Source organism: Poecilia reticulata, chromosome 3, assembly GCF_904066995.2.
Source record: "Poecilia reticulata chromosome 3, P_reticulata-male-v2, whole genome shotgun sequence".
Classification (NCBI taxonomy): Eukaryota; Metazoa; Chordata; class Actinopteri; order Cyprinodontiformes; family Poeciliidae; genus Poecilia; species Poecilia reticulata.
Window position 1 is genome coordinate 34320145 of NC_088832.1, and position 16409 is coordinate 34336553.

At 42.2% G+C, this 16409-nt stretch overlaps 1 long non-coding RNA gene across 1 annotated transcript in view; it reads right to left on the minus strand.

Moving 5' to 3' along the window:
* The window catches only part of LOC103462991 (uncharacterized), a 90591-nt gene that overhangs the window by 51228 nt on the left and 22954 nt on the right, over positions 1-16409 (minus strand). The window contains exon 3 of the long non-coding RNA XR_014087032.1: positions 813-995. This is a non-coding gene — a long non-coding RNA (uncharacterized LOC103462991). The remainder of the gene's footprint in view (positions 1-812; positions 996-16409) is intronic.

Consider the following 16409-nt stretch of genomic DNA (forward strand, 5'->3'; position numbering starts at 1 on the left):
TTTCATATTTACTGTTACGTATGAAGGCTGTAGACAAATAAGACGAGCAAATTTCTGACAACAAAAAAAACATTTCTGAGTTGAAAAGTTGAAATTTTTTATTTTTGGACATTTTTAGTTTCAAAAATGATTTTTTTTTTTTTTTCCTAGCAATTTTTTTGCTAGAAAAAAATATTATAGCAAACTTTAAATTTTTCTAATTCAGACAATTCTGTTCTTTTCTTTAAAAAATCTGAAATCTAAAAATGTCAGATTTTTTTCTAGCAAATTTTCAACAATTCAAACTCAGAAATTTCCTTTGTTTTAAGATTTCTGAGTTTTTTTGGATTAAATAATCCTTTTTTAATCTGAAACATTGTACTGGTTGTGCTGTTTTTCAGGAAATAGCATATTTTCGAGTCTCTATACTAAAATTAACAATTAGTTGCTAATCAGTTTACATTTATTTCAATAATTAATTAATCAGTGATTGATTAATTAATTAATCCAATTAATTTAACTGCTATGGATTAGAAACAAACCAAGCTACTAATGCTGTTTTTCTTGGAGTTGTTTGTCATTAAAATTATCTCCATTCATAAAAGTAAAAACAATTAAAATCTCGTTTCAGTTTTTCTCTTCTGGCCGTCTCCGTTTTCTCTTTTTCCTTGTTTTCATGGATTTCTCACGTTTATTTGTCGCGAAACAAGTAGGTCACATTGAGACGGATCGTGTTTCCTCTGGGGAAACGTCGCGGAGGAGGAAGAGGTGGAGGAGGAGGAGGAGGAGGAGGAGGAGGAGGAGGAGGAGGAAGAGGAGGAGAAGTTTCTTACGAGCTGATTGCCAACGATGCGTCTGCGAGGATCAGCAGAATAAACTCTGGATATTCCAGAGGGAGAAGAAAAGCCGGAGTTTAGACATCACATTCCTGAGAGTCCCGCCGCCGAAGGCCGACGTTTTCCACCCAGAAGAAGAAACAAACTCCGGCTACTTCCAGGTAGACGGCAGGAATCGCTCTGCGGGAGAGAAAAGGAGAAACACAGCAGGAATCAGAACCAGACTGGAGCGTCAGGGAGAGCTGGAGCGATTGATCGTGATTAATCAACTAATAAATGAATAATCGTTCACAGGAGTATGCAAAGAGAAAAAAAGGCAACTTTCTGAAAGAGCAACACAAAGCTGTAACTGTATAAAACATATTTTTAGTTTAACATCCTGAAAAAAATATTTTAGAGTGGTAGAGGGTAGAGGTCCTTCTCCGGGTCAGGGGGGTCGTCCTGCCTCAAGTGGAGGAGTTTAAGTATCTGGGGATCTTGTTCACGAATGAGGGAGGAAGGGAGCGGGGGATCGACAGGCGGATTGGGGCAGCGTCTGCCGTGAAGCGGGCGCTGTACCGGTCCGTCGTGGTGAAGAGAGAGCTGAGCCAAAAAGCGAAGCTCTCGATTTACCGGTCGATCTACGTTCCCACCCTCATCTATGGTCATGAGCTTTGGGTCATGACCGAAAGAACGAGATCACGGGTACAAGCGGCCGAAATGGGTTTCCTCCTCCGCAGGGTGGCTGGGCTCTCCCTTAGAGAGAGAAGCTCGGTCATCCGGGAGGGACTCAGAGTAGAGCCGCTGCTCCTCCACGTCGAGAGGAGCCAGTTGAGGCTCGGGCATCTGGTCAGGATGCCTCCTGGACGCCTCCCTGGTGAGGAGTTCAGGTCCCACCGGGAGGAGGGGAGACCCAGGACACGCTGGAGGGACGATGTCTCTCTATGGCCTGGGAACGCCTTGGGGTTCCTGGAGGAGCTGGAGAGGGAAGTCTGGGCCTCCCTGCTGAAGATGCTGCCCCCGCGACCCGACCCCGGATAAGACGGATGGATGGATGGAAAAAAAATATTTTAAGCACCTTTTGCTGAACTGATGTGAAGCAAAAGTGAGTTTTAAATCAAGGAATTCTGCGTTTAAGCAGTAAAAGTTTTATTTTCCGATTTAAAAAGTTGCATCTTTTAATGTATTTTTAATAATTTATAAAAAAAAAAAGTGGCTAAATGAAAACTGTGCAGAATATTTTTTACCCGATTGACAGAATAACTAATGAAATAATTGATTAGTCTTGCGATCAAACGAGACTCAAAGTCTGCAGAGGAAGCGGCTCAAACATTTTAAATTAAAAAGCCATAAATCAGCAGCATGTTGGTTACTGGGATGGATAAACGTTCCCAGTCCTCCCACTGATCCGGTTTCACTGGAACCATCATCAGCGCCGCTCTGACCGGCTCCATGAGCCCAGTACGAACCATATAAAACCACCAAGGGCGTCCCACTGTTCCCAGTCCAGCCAGACTGGAAACGTTTCCGCCATAACGAGCTTTTCCATCAGACTAATTAGTTTTTATTAACGAGCTGCTAACGGCCAGCAAAGCAGGAAGCGAAACCTGATTGGCTCAAAACCAGAGAAACCAGTTCAGGACAAGAAAAGGTTCAGGAAACACTTCCTGCTTTCCTGACTGTTGGAGAGAATCTGCATCCAACCGTACATCCATCTGTTCATCCGTCCGTCCGTTTCCATAGTTACGCAGATTGCACACAGCTCGTTGTTGCTGTTAGTCTCCCGGTGACTGAATCCATTCAGAATGAATCGTTTCATTATTTCACTGGGAGCCAAAACTTTCACCAGTTGAGTAAAAACTGCATCAGGTTTAATGTGGAGCTTTATGTCTGTCCCAATAATCATGTTTAATAATTATAATCCGAAATAATCCATGGAGGTTTAATAATTGTAATCTGAAATAATCCCTGGATGTTTAATAATAATAATCTGAAATAATCCCTGGATGTTTAATAATTATAATCCGAAATAATCCCTGGATGTTTAATAATTATAATCCGAAATAATCCCTGGATTTTTAATAATTATAATCCGAAATAATCCATGGAGGTTTAATAATTATAATCTGAAATAATGCCTGGATGTTTAATAATTATAATCCAAAATAATCCCTGGATTTTTAATAATTATAATCCGAAATAATCCATGGAGGTTTAATACTTACAATCTGAAATAATCCCTGGATGTTTAATAATTATAATCCGAAATAATCCATGGAGGTTTAATACTTACAATCTGAAATAATCCCTGGAGGTTTAATAATTATAATATGAAATAATCCCTGGAGGTTTAATAATTATAATTTGAAATAATCCCTTGATGTTTAATAATTATAAACTGAAATAATCCATGGAGGTTTAATAATTGTAATCTGAAATAATCCCTGGATTTTTAATAATTATAATCCAAAATAATCCCTGGAGGTTTAATAATTATAATATGAAATAATCCCTTGATGTTTAATAATTATAAACTGAAATAATCCCTGGAGGTTTAATAATAATAATCTGAAATAATCCCTGGATGTTTAATAATTATAATCTGAAATAATCCCTGGATGTTTAATAACTATAATCTGAAATAATCCCTGTAGGTTTAATAATAAAAATCTGAAATAATCCCTGGAGGTTCAGACTCGCATGTTGATGTTTTCGCCTCCAACAGGTTTTTGATTTTTCTCGTCTCCTAAACATTCCTCTGGTTTTCCGTCCAGACTGCGTGGGAAACCGTTTCCGCTCCAACTCTCTGGCTTCGGTCAGACCCGGTTCTGCCTCGCATACAGAACCAGAACCAACTGGGCCGCTGTGCAGAACCTCCACAGGACTCACCTACTGGCACAAACGTGTGTGTGCGTTTGGAAGCATTAGCATTCCGTTGCTAGGGCTGTGATTAATGATGGCACTAATGCTGATCGTATCTGTCACGGAGACAATCAGCGTTTCAGGCCCTGCGGCTCCCAGAGAGCAGAGGAAGCCGATAAGGCCGCATTAGATCAGAAAGGCTCATATTCAGGCAATTAAGATGTCAGGAAGCCATTTTTCTCGCTGCGCGGACGGAGAGCGAGCAGCTCCAGCCGGCAGGCCGGTATAAACCCGTCACCCCAAAGCCAAACGCCCCGTTGTTGCTCTGAACCGCTGAAAATGCTACAATTTCAATTCTGCTTCAGATTCTGAGTGAAGTTTTATTTTTATCCTTCATAGAAAATACATTAAATACAACCCCCTTCCCTCTGACACGTCGAGATAAAATCAATTACCTTAAAAAATAACTCATGAATATGTGGAGATAATAACAAAACACTCTGAGGGTTAAAGGAAATGGAGGACTTTGACTAGGCCCGTCTCGAAAGTCATTACAATCCTCTCCAGATCTCCTTTAAGTAAAGCAAAAGGAGCAACTAGATTCTTCCTACGGTATGCCTGATATGTCGAAAATATAAAATAATTAAAATGTTATTTCACTGATGAAAACAGGAAGGAGACGAACATTGAACATATAAAATTAAATTAAAAGGCTGCTGGTTTTTTTAGCTGTATTTTAAAATAATCAATTTTAAAATGCAACTTGAAATTACCAATATTAATCAGAAAATACAATTCTGAGAAACAATCATTTCACTCCCAAAACAAAATGTTTTTGTTCAAGATGACTTCAGGAATTCAATTTCTTCAGATTAGGGATGCAACTAATGATAATCCAGAACAATCTGTGCATCACATATAAAGAAATTTGCTGCTAGCAGTGTTGCCAGATTGGACGGGTTTCCACCCAATCTGGCTGGAAAATAAACAGATTTGGACGAGTTGTTAAAATCTTGGCTGCTTTTCACATTTTAAAAATGCTTCAGAGGAAAACTCTTTCAAAAGAGTGGTCACTGTGTGACAGAAAAGCAAAAAAACGTAATAAAAGGCCGTGTTATGGCACTTATCTTATAACTCAGGTTGTTTTTAAATCTCTAGAATCTGTCTATTGTAACATCATCAGTGATTAGCCACGGGTTAATCAAGCCTCACTGTGCAGTAGAATTGTAAAACCGGAATTTCAGGGCAACATCATGACTTTAAAGCAGATTTGGGCAGTTTTTACTTTGTTTTTGGGCTCAGTCAGATCTGGCAACCCTGGTTGCTAGTTGCTAAATTGTCAACAGTCTTGATCCGGTTACGCCTCGCTAAACCTCCCCCACTCATCACCCGACCTGGCCACGCCCCCCTTCGCATGTTGCTTATTTTTCACTAGAGTCGTAACCCGTTAAAATTAAAAGAAGCGTAGCGCTGCCACGGCCTAGTCAAAGTTTAGACTGCCAACATGATTGAAATGCTGCTGTAAGTCTTTCTGAGTGAAGAAACATTTCATTTAAGCTCCTCTTAGTTAATTTGCCATCGTTTTTATGGACCTTTCATTGGATCAATGAGGCAATAAACTGCTTCCTGCAACAGGATTACATGTTTTTGATCAGGATATTAAACTTTATCTGCAGCGAACAGTTGGCAGTTTAAAGCCCCGCAGCAATAAACTGATAAATATTCATCGGTTGCCACATGCTGAGAAAAACCCTCAGCAAGCTGGACTGTGATATCAACCCATCTAATGTTTGTGTCGCGTCGCGTTGAGCTGCAAACACGCCTCACGAATCCGATCGCCTGTACCAGTAACTTTGTTTGCTCCCATCAATCCCAGCTTCCCCTCCAGCGTCCATCCATCCATCCATCCATCCATCCACGGAGACCACGGCTCTCTTTTCCACCCCACCGTCGGGCTGCATGTGTGGAGCTTAGCAGCCAGCCAAGATGGATACCGCAGAAGAAGCGGACATTTGTCGAGTGTGTCGCTCGGAGGGAACCCAGGAAAAACCTCTCTACCACCCTTGTGTTTGCACTGGCAGCATTAAGTTTATCCACCAGGAATGCCTACTGCAGTGGCTGAAACACAGTCGGAAAGAATATTGTGAATTATGCAAACACAGGTTTGCATTTACACCAATCAGCTGCTGCCCCCGTGATCCGGGGTCGGGTCTCGGGGGCAGCAGCCTCAGGAGGCCCAGACTTCCCTCCCCAGCCTCTTCCAGCTCCTCCAGGAACCCCAAGGCGTTCCCAGGCCATAGAGAGACATCGTCCCTCCAGCGTGTCCTGGGTCTCCCCTCCTCCCGGTGGGACCTGAACTCCTCACCAGGGAGGCGTCCAGGAGGCATCCTGACCAGATGCCCGAGCCTCAACTGGCTCCTCTCGACGTGGAGGAGCAGCGGCTCTACTCTGAGTCCCTCCCGGATGACCGAGCTTCTCTCTCTAAGGGAGAGCCCAGCCACCCTGCGGAGGAGGAAACCCATTTCGGCCGCTTGTACCCGGGATCTCGTTCTTTCGGTCATGACCCAAAGCTCATGACCATAGATGAGGGTGGGAACGTAGATCGACCGGTAAATCGAGAGCTTCGCTTTTTGGCTCAGCTCTCTCTTCACCACGACGGACCGGTACAGCGCCCGCTTCACGGCAGACGCTGCCCCAATCCGCCTGTCGATCTCCCGCTCCCTTCTTCCCTCATTCGTGAACAAGATCCCCAGATACTTAAACTCCTCCACTTGAGGCAGGACGACCCCCCTGACCCGGAGAAGGCACTCTACCCTTTTCCGGCTCAAGACCATGGCCTCGGATTTGGAGGCACTGAGCCTCATCCCGGCTGCGAACCGCTCCAGTGAGAGCTGCAGATCACGTTCCGATGAAGCCAACAGGACCACATCATCCGCAAAAAGCAGAGATGTGATCCCAAGGCCACCTCCCCTCCTGCGCAGATTTTTAATTACAGCGGCTGCAGCTCAACCAACGCAGGAGGTTTCCTGCCGCCGCGCTCATTTCCATCCGTCATCTTCAAAGCAGGAATGTAATACGGCTCGTTTCCATAAAGAACGTCCTCAACTGGACGGATGTTGATCTTTATTGTGATTTTTAAAGATTTAAAATGGGACAAAACAGCCAGTTCTGCTTATTCTGACTTACATTTCTCTTCCAAATGCTCTTTTTTGTTCAAAACTTTAGCTGATATCAACGTGTGAATGAATCACAACAACAAATAAATAAATGTTTTTTATACGTAAATGTAGAAACGCCTCATTTTAAACCCTTTCACGGATTAATTGTGTTAAATCTCCACATCAAAGTGTCAGTAATATTTATCAGCTCTATATTTCTGGTTGGAGTCTTTGTTCAGCAGGGGTGTCCAAACTTTTTGGAAAAAAATTGTTGAGTCAAAAGTACATTTAAAAAACTAAAATCAACTAAATAAAAGTTATTCACCATAGATCCAAAAACTAAAACATGGTTTTTTTTTGTGTGTTTGCCGAATTAAAAGAAAAGCATCAAGTTTAACTTTTTGTTTATTGATTTGGATCAAAGTGTTTCATGTATTTATTCAAGTTTAACGATTTAAATAAACACTGATTTCCGAGCAGCAAAGTCGACTTTTACCACAAACATTTGATCAATTCCTGCCAAAACTCTCAGAAATTTTCAAGATTTTTCTAGAATTTTTTTTATTTCTGTTCCAAGTTGAAAATGTTCCCAACTTTTCAAACTCCTAAAAAATATTCTTACAAAACGTTCAACATGTCTGAGTTGACAGAAACTTACCCGTCTTTTTATTTGCTGATTAAATCCATTTAATCGATGGAAAAATTGTTCTTCATTTTGAAATGAACGCCCAGATCTGGGATTATTCAAACAATCAAATCGTCATTAGCTTCCACTCAAGCATCACTTTGGATTTTTAAAAACATTTTAAAGTGAAGATTTTTCCGTAGCCCCTGTTCCGACTGTAAAGTCCTTCTGTAACTTCCTGCGCTCTCCGTCCCGCTGGCTGTCGGCCCGCGAAGCACTCCAGCTTTAATCACCTCCTGCTTACAACAATCTGTGTCTCGCCTAACGTCCCATCGGCTGCTTCGCTTCCAGAGTCTGCAGGCGTCGGTCCAACAGCTAAATCTGAAGGGGACACCTAAAGCGGACATTTTTTAAATAAAACAACAAAAAAAAAACGCCGGGTTGTTTGGTAAAAGTCTCTGATCTGTAGGAATAAAACTCTTTGTGAAAGGCAGCAAAATTCTTCTGGTTTTTCTCATTTCAAGGAGTGAAAATGAAAGATTGTACTAAAAATAGAAATGAAATCTAAAAATTATGAATCAACAAGAAAACCTGCAGGTGGGAAAACCAGGAGGATCTGAGAGAAACCCGATGAACTGAGAGGTGATGAGAAACAGCGTTCAGCTCAGATAATAAATACGCAACAAAAAACACAAGGAATCTCAAGAGTCAAATCCTGGAATAAACCTCATTGTAACACAAAAGGTCCTCCATAAGGAAAACATCCAGGCTGCTACCGGGTGAGCCTCGCCAAGCTAATCATGCTAATAGCTAATTTAAGATGCTAAAAGCTGTTTAAGTGTCAAATCCTGAAATAAACCTCATTGTAACACAAAAGGTCTTCCATAAGGAAAACATCCAGGCTGCTTCCAGGTGAGCCTCGCCAAGCTAATCATGCTAATAGCTAATTTAAGATGCTAAAAGCTGTTTAAGTGTCAAATCCTGAAATAAACCTCATTGTAACACAAAAGGTCCTCCATAAGGAAAACATCCAGGCTGCTTCCAGGTGAGCCTCGCCAAGCTAATCATGCTAATAGCTAATTTAAGATGCTAAAAGCTGTTTAAGTGTCAAATCCTGAAATAAACCTCATTGTAACACAAAAGGTCTTCCATAAGGAAAACATCCAGGCTGCTTCCAGGTGAGCCTCGCCAAGCTAATCATGCTAATAGCTAATTTAAGATGCTAAAAGCTGTTTAAGTGTCAAATCCTGAAATAAACCTCATTGTAACACAAAGGTCCTCCATAAGGAAAACATCCAGGCTGCTTCCAGGTGAGCCTCGCCAAGCTAATCATGCTAATAGCTAATTTAAGATGCTAAAAGCTGTTTAAGTGTCAAATCCTGAAATAAACCTCATTGTAACACAAAAGGTCCTCCATAAGGAAAACATCCAGGCTGCTTCCAGGTGAGCCTTGCCAAGCTAATCATGCTAATAGCTAATTTAAGATGCTAAAAGCTGTTTAAGTGTCAAATCCTGAAATAAACCTCATTGTAACACAAAAGGTCCTCCATAAGGAAAACATCCAGGCTGCTTCCAGGTGAGCCTCGCCAAGCTAATCATGCTAATAGCTAATTTAAGATGCTAAAAGCTGTTTAAGTGTCAAATCCTGAAATAAACCTCATTGTAACACAAAAGGTCCTCCATAAGGAAAACATCCAGGCTGCTTCCAGGTGAGCCTCGCCAAGCTAATCATGCTAATAGCTAATTTAAGATGCTAAAAGCTGTTTAAGTGTCAAATCCTGAAATAAACCTCATTGTAACACAAAAGGTCCTCCATAAGGAAAACATCCAGGCTGCTTCCAGGTGAGCCTCGCCAAGCTAATCATGCTAATAGCTAATTTAAGATGCTAAAAGCTGTTTAAGTGTCAAATCCTGAAATAAACCTCATTGTAACACAAAAGGTCCTCCATAAGGAAAACATCCAGGCTGCTTCCAGGTGAGCCTCGCCAAGCTAATCATGCTAATAGCTAATTTAAGATGCTAAAAGCTGTTTAAGTGACATGAAATAAACCTCATTGTAACACAAAAGGTCCTCCATAAGGAAAACATCCAGGCTGCTTCCAGGTGAGCCTCGCCAAGCTAATCATGCTAATAGCTAATTTAAGATGCTAAAAGCTGTTTAAGTGTCAAATCCTGAAATAAACCTCATTGTAACACAAAAGGTCCTCCATAAGGAAAACATCCAGGCTGCTTCCAGGTGAGCCTCGCCAAGCTAATCATGCTAATAGCTAATTTAAGATGCTAAAAGCTGTTTAAGTGTCAAATCCTGAAATAAACCTCATTGTAACACAAAAGGTCCTCCATAAGGAAAACATCCAGGCTGCTTCCAGGTGAGCCTCGCCAAGCTAATCATGCTAATAGCTAATTTAAGATGCTAAAAGCTGTTTAAGTGTCAAATCCTGAAATAAACCTCATTGTAACACAAAAGGTCCTCCATAAGGAAAACATCCAGGCTGCTTCCAGGTGAGCCTCGCCAAGCTAATCATGCTAATAGCTAATTTAAGATGCTAAAAGCTGTTTAAGTGTCAAATCCTGAAATAAACCTCATTGTAACACAAAAGGTCCTCCATAAGGAAAACATCCAGGCTGCTTCCAGGTGAGCCTCGCCAAGCTAATCATGCTAATAGCTAATTTAAGATGCTAAAAGCTGTTTAAGTGTCAAATCCTGAAATAAACCTCATTGTAACACAAAAGGTCCTCCATAAGGAAAACATCCAGGCTGCTTCCAGGTGAGCCTCGCCAAGCTAATCATGCTAATAGCTAATTTAAGATGCTAAAAGCTGTTTAAGTGTCAAATCCTGAAATAAACCTCATTGTAACACAAAAGGTCCTCCATAAGGAAAACATCCAGGCTGCTTCCAGGTGAGCCTCGCCAAGCTAATCATGCTAATAGCTAATTTAAGATGCTAAAAGCTGTTTAAGTGTCAAATCCTGAAATAAACCTCATTGTAACACAAAAGGTCCTCCATAAGGAAAACATCCAGGCTGCTACCGGTGAGCCTCGCCAAGCTAATCATGCTAATAGCTAATTTAAGATGCTAAAAGCTGTTTAAGTGTCAAATCCTGAAATAAACCTCATTGTAACACAAAAGGTCCTCCATAAGGAAAACATCCAGGCTGCTTCCAGGTGAGCCTCGCCAAGCTAATCATGCTAATAGCTAATTTAAGATGCTAAAAGCTGTTTAAAATGGCAAACCCGTGTTTGTTCTGACATAACTGCTTTCTGTGGCACACAGAGTGACGTCGCCTCTGCTACAATATAAATAATTCAGAACGCCAACAGTGAGTGGTAAGCTAATCTGCTAACAGCTAATATTAAATTTAGCTAGCTGTGAAAACATTTAGCCACTTAGCTTCCACTAAATTATTTACCTGTCTGTCTGGTAAACTCTGGTTGAATAAAGTTCAACATCTGTATTGATGTTTTGGTTATCAACTTATGAATTTTTCAAGTAATTAAATGTTTATAGTCATGCTCTTATTTTGAAGCGGGCGAAGACTGTTTACGCTGCAGTTTCATTTTGGATGTAATTTGGAGGAGTTAAGTGAATTTGAAACATTTCCAGTGATGCAGTGCGAGACAACTTAAACATTTTAGTGCTGAATTTAACAGGAAAGTTGTTGTTGTTGTTAAACGAGCTGTTGCTCAGATCCAGTTTCATTTAAAGACTGCATCACATCTGAGCTGGTGAATACGAGCCATCTGCATTTAACTGGGAGCGTCTCTGAAACCACAAAACAGACTTGATGCGAAACCATCAACCAGTACACACTGCAGTTAGCGGGAGCGCTAATTAGTGTGCATAATTACAAAATCTGCTGAATCAAAGGCTTTGTAGAGATCAACGAGTGAAGCTGTGAGGCTGTCAGGCGTCTGAAGCCGTGGCGCCGCGTGAGGAGCTGGAAAGCTTCCAGTTTCACAAACCGGTGAGAACAACGGATAATTACACGCAGGAAACGGGAGGCGAAACGTTTCCTCCAAAAAACTCACAGTTCGAGGTTCTTCTAATATTCAAGACGAAGGAATATTTGTGTCTGAGCTCAAAAAGTTGTGCATTTGTGAGGAAAAACGTTTTCCGATTTATCTAGAAAAAACTTTATGATCTCAAAAGGTTTTCAAGAAAAATCTCAGAATTCAGAAAAATTCTTGAAAATATGTGACTTATGAAACAAATTTTTTTTTTACTTTACAAGCACAGAAAATATCCATGTGTTGTTTTTTTTTTTTTTAGAAAATATGTGAAATTTCTCTCAAAATATTTGAGATTTTTCCTGCAATTTTTTTTTTACTTTTTGAGCTCAGAAAATTCCCAGTTTCTAGTAAATGTTTACGTTTGGGAGGACGACGAACCTGTTGACCGTTTTTCTCTGCATGCAGTTTCTTCGCCAAGAACAGGCGAATCCATCTGAGGCCGACAAGCAGCGCGAGGCGTTTTCCACGCCGCCGCTGGCCGCCGCTCGGCCCTGAAGGAGGATCAAACCCAGATGGACGCTGGCGAACCGAAGCTGAAAAAACAAGAACCGGTTCTGATAACCTGAGACGCATCCAGACAACAATCGTGTGGATGTGGATGACGGCTCAGGATGCGAGTGAAGAAGTGTACAGAAGAGCAGATGGCAGTTTATCTCTCTTCACAAAATGGCTTCACGTTACCACCAAATTTAATCCAATCTGCAGAAGTGCGGCAGATCCATTTGGATCCGGCGTCAGAGGAGAGCCGGGGGGCATCGCGATGTTTTATCGCTGCTCCACTGATCTGCTCCTCTGGCAGCGCCGCACCTCGGACTGCAGCCGCCGATCAGACTGGAGAGGAAGAGGAGCAGAGATGAAAACCTCAGACGGTCCGAGGAGACGGGGGAACGACTGAAACGCATCAGGGAAGCAGCAGAAACGCCTGATTTCACTCCCGACAGGAAAACCGACGCGGATTCGTTCAGAGCTGGAAGGGTTTTCATTTGGACAAATTTCACAATTTAAAATTAAACAGAGCCAGAATGAAGCCGCCTGACAGAAGATGAGACTTTTGCCAGTGATTAGGACTCAATGAAGAAATAAAAGTTTAACAGTGGAGGTTGGGTACAGGTTAGAAACACCTGGAGAAACGGCGGAAAAACCCTTTAAAAATGTTTATGATTATATGCTTTTGTTCTTCCATTTGAGCCTCAAATGCCTCCTAAAAAAAAAACAAAAAAAAAACACACCAGCTGTTTTCTGGGAATAATTTCAGTTTTTTTTTTAATGTTTGGAAATTTCAGGAAGTTCAAAATTTTGTTGAGTCGCATTCCGCCGTTGCCTAGCAACCCCAGCTTAGCTCAACCCGTTGCCTAGCAACCCCAGCTTAGTTCAACCCGCTGCCTAGCAACCCCAGTTTAGCTCAACCCGTTACCTAGCAACCCCAGCTTAGCTCAACCCATTGCCTAGCAACCCCAGCTTAGCTCAACCCATTGCCTAGCAACCCCAGCTTAGTTCAACCCGCTGCCTAGCAACCCCAGTTTAGCTCAACCCGTTACCTAGCAACCCCAGCTTAGCTAAACCAGTTGCCTAGCAACCCCAGCCTAGCTCAACCTGTTGCCTAGCAACCCCAGCTTAGCTCAACCCGTTGCCTAGCAACCCCAGCTTAGCTCAACCCGTTGCCTAGCAACCCCAGCTTAGCTCAACCCGTTGCCTAGCAACCCCAGCTTAGCTCAACCCGTTGCCTAGCAACCCCAGCTTAGCTCAACCCGTTACCTAGCAACCCCAGCTTAGCTCAACCAGTTGCCTAGCAACCCCAGCTTAGCTCAACCAGTTGCCTAGCAACCCCAGCTTAGCTCAACCCGTTGCCTAGCAACCCCAGCTTAGCTCAACCCGTTACCTAGCAACCAAAGTCAAGCCCTTAGCTCAGCGACATAAAACTGCAGATGTATGAACTTTTGAAAAAACTGAACTTGTGTAAAAAAAAAGAAGAAGAAACGGAGACATTTTGCTTTTGGGCGGAGTTGGATCAGAGTTGGATTTTGTGTTCCCCCAAACGAACCGGACTTTCCAAACAAACGGACTGGAGTTGGATTAACGCGGAGATTTGACACGATGTTCGAGGATTAAACAGGGTCAAAGGTCAACCCAAAGTCTCCTTACTCTGTACAGAGATAATTATCGCAGTTTTTTTTTTTTTTTCCTTCATTTAACTGAAGAAAACGTTTTGGCATTTTAGCAAAATGCCCAGTTTTGAGAAATCAGTTCATTCTTCAGAAGAAATAACATTTTTTTTTTTTATTCTATTTTACTTTAAAAATATGAAAAGCATTTTCTTTGTGGCCCTTTATTTTGCCCTCTGTGTTGTTAAAAACTGATCAAACGTCTTAGAGAAACTTTCCCTCCGAAGCAGATTTCGTTCTTCCGTTCCTTTTAAAGCCCGTCTCAGCAGCTGGCAGGGTTACCACGGTAACCACCGAGTCACGCTCCGCGTCCGTCTGTTAGGAAACTTTCCAGAACTCCCTCGCTGACCCGGAGGAACTTGGACCGGGGCTGACTTTGTCCCAACATGCTGTTCCCTGATTATGCAGTCAGATTTTGTGGAGAGCCGGGAGCAACTTTGCTGCCGAGTCATTTTCCCCCCAGCTGCTTCTGTCGGCCCCTCAAGGTTCGCCCTGTCCTCAGCTGTCTACCTGAACTTCACCTGAACTTCACAGCAAACCCACACAGCCAAAGAAACTCTGCAGAACCGAGCCGCAGGACAAGATACGCCATGTTGGAGCAAAGATTTATGACCGGGGAAAAGTCCGATTCGCACAAAATCTGTAAGAGATGATTAAAAGTTTGGTGCAAAAATATTGCTTACAGCGATGATTGTGTGTAAAAATGATATTGCTGTGCAGGTTGGTGCAGGGATAAACAGTTCAGAATATATGGAAAGCTAGGTGTGCCACAAATCGGCACTGTTTAGAACAGTGGTGCCCAAAGTGGGTCCTGGAGGGCCGGCATGTTCTAGTTCTCTCCCTGGTTTAATGCACCCGGATCAAATGAGGCTCATTAGGCAGAACTTTGACCTGCTGAGAAGGTTTTTACTGCCACCAGGGAGAGAATAAAGCATGCAGGATGCCGGCCCTCCAGGACCGACTTTGGGCAAGAAATTAACGCAAAAAACACCAAAATCGCCAAAAACACATCAAAATGCTGCTTTTTATGACGGACGAAATTTCAGCATTTATTCTGGCGACTGAAAATTGCTTTTTATGTGCGACGATGTTTAAAGAAAAAACGCCGTAATTTTCATGGTTCAGAAGGTATTCCTGCCTTGGGATGAAAAGCTGCGTTTTTACAGGATTTTTTTTGTATTTTAAGCCACAAAGCGCCATTTTTTTTGCATGACTTTCTAACCAGGCGCTTCATAAAAGTGGCAATTTGTGGCACACATGGCTTTCCGTATAAACAAAAAATCTGAATTTAATCTCCGATTTCTGGCTTATTTCCAAAACTCTGACTTTAATCTCAGAATCCTACAATAAAAGTTGGAATTCTATTTTTTTTATTTTTGTGGTCCTAATGTCCTTCCGTACCTCCCCTTTACTCCATAGTTTAAAACTGTTACAAACATTACAGAATAAGCAGAAAATAACAAAACCACAGAGAATGTGATGGCTGTCTGCGGGTCATGAACAGATCCATAATCTGCTCCATCAGAACCCAGCAGAACCAGCATGAGGTTCTGGTGCCACTCAGTATCATGACTTTTATAGATTTTATGAAACATTTCTGGTTTTATCCTGCCTCTCCTCCATCACTGGATGGACCTCAGGATGACTTCCAGCCTCCTCTGGTGTTTTATGCGTTTCTGCAGCTCAGCTACAACCGAACCATTGAGCCGGTTCTGGTTCTGCTGACAGAGACCCGAGGCGGCCCGGGTCCGGGTCCGCGGCAGGGAAAAGCTCGATAATGTCTGCAGACATTCCCGGTAAAGGGTGGATTTACTGAGCAGATCTTCCTGCACCGTAAGGTAACGGCTCATGGTGCTGCGGGCCGCCGCTCTGAGCGAAACGTGGTTCAGACCCGCTGCAGGACCTGAAACCGGACCCGGAAGCAGTTTATGGAGGAATTCAACACAAATATGATTGGCTCCTCTGAACATCCTGACGTTTCAACAGATCATCATTTTCTGTTTTTACAGGGTCTGACATGTTCTCTCTCAAAAATAAAATATTCAGACTTTTTTGCTTCTTTACTCTGTAAATATAATTATTTTCTGAAATGTATCATAATAAACTCTGCAACATGTCGACTCCCTTATTAAAGTACATGTTCATGTGCAGCAGCTCGTTGTCCACACACCTCAGACCAGGTGCGTTCATCTCATTAAACCTTTATTTGCATAACAATGGAGAAAAGCCTTTAAGTTAAATCCAGATTTTATTACAGCGGCAACAAATTTCTAACTGGAAAATGAGAAAAATCCACTTTTGATTTAAAGTCTAATTAGACGGGATAACAGTTTGAACAACAACATGGCAAAAATTGAGCTTTTCTGTAATTTCGAGCTCAACTTCTCACCAGATTTTTGAGAAACTTTTGATCTCTTGAGTTTTTCCCTCTCAGACGTGAACCGGCCTGCAGAACGCTTCACCTTTAACCTCAGTGAAAGCCGCTGTGCTGCAGGCCTTCAGCACGTAATGCATGATGTGAAACTGGGATGAAAATGTTTCATTTCAGCCATTTTCACAAACGGGAATCTGAAAAGTGTGGCGTGCATTTTTATTCAGCCTCCTTGAGTCGGAACTGATTTCACCTGCAGCCTTGAACATCTACAGACTGAAACTTTCAACTCTTGCCTCAATTTCTTGTTTTTTTTTTTTTTTTAGGTCTGGATTTGACTAGGCCATTCCAACACTCCATTATGTTTTGGCTTAAGCCGTTCCAGTCGTCTGTGGATGAACACCAGCAGGTTTATTTCTCTCTCC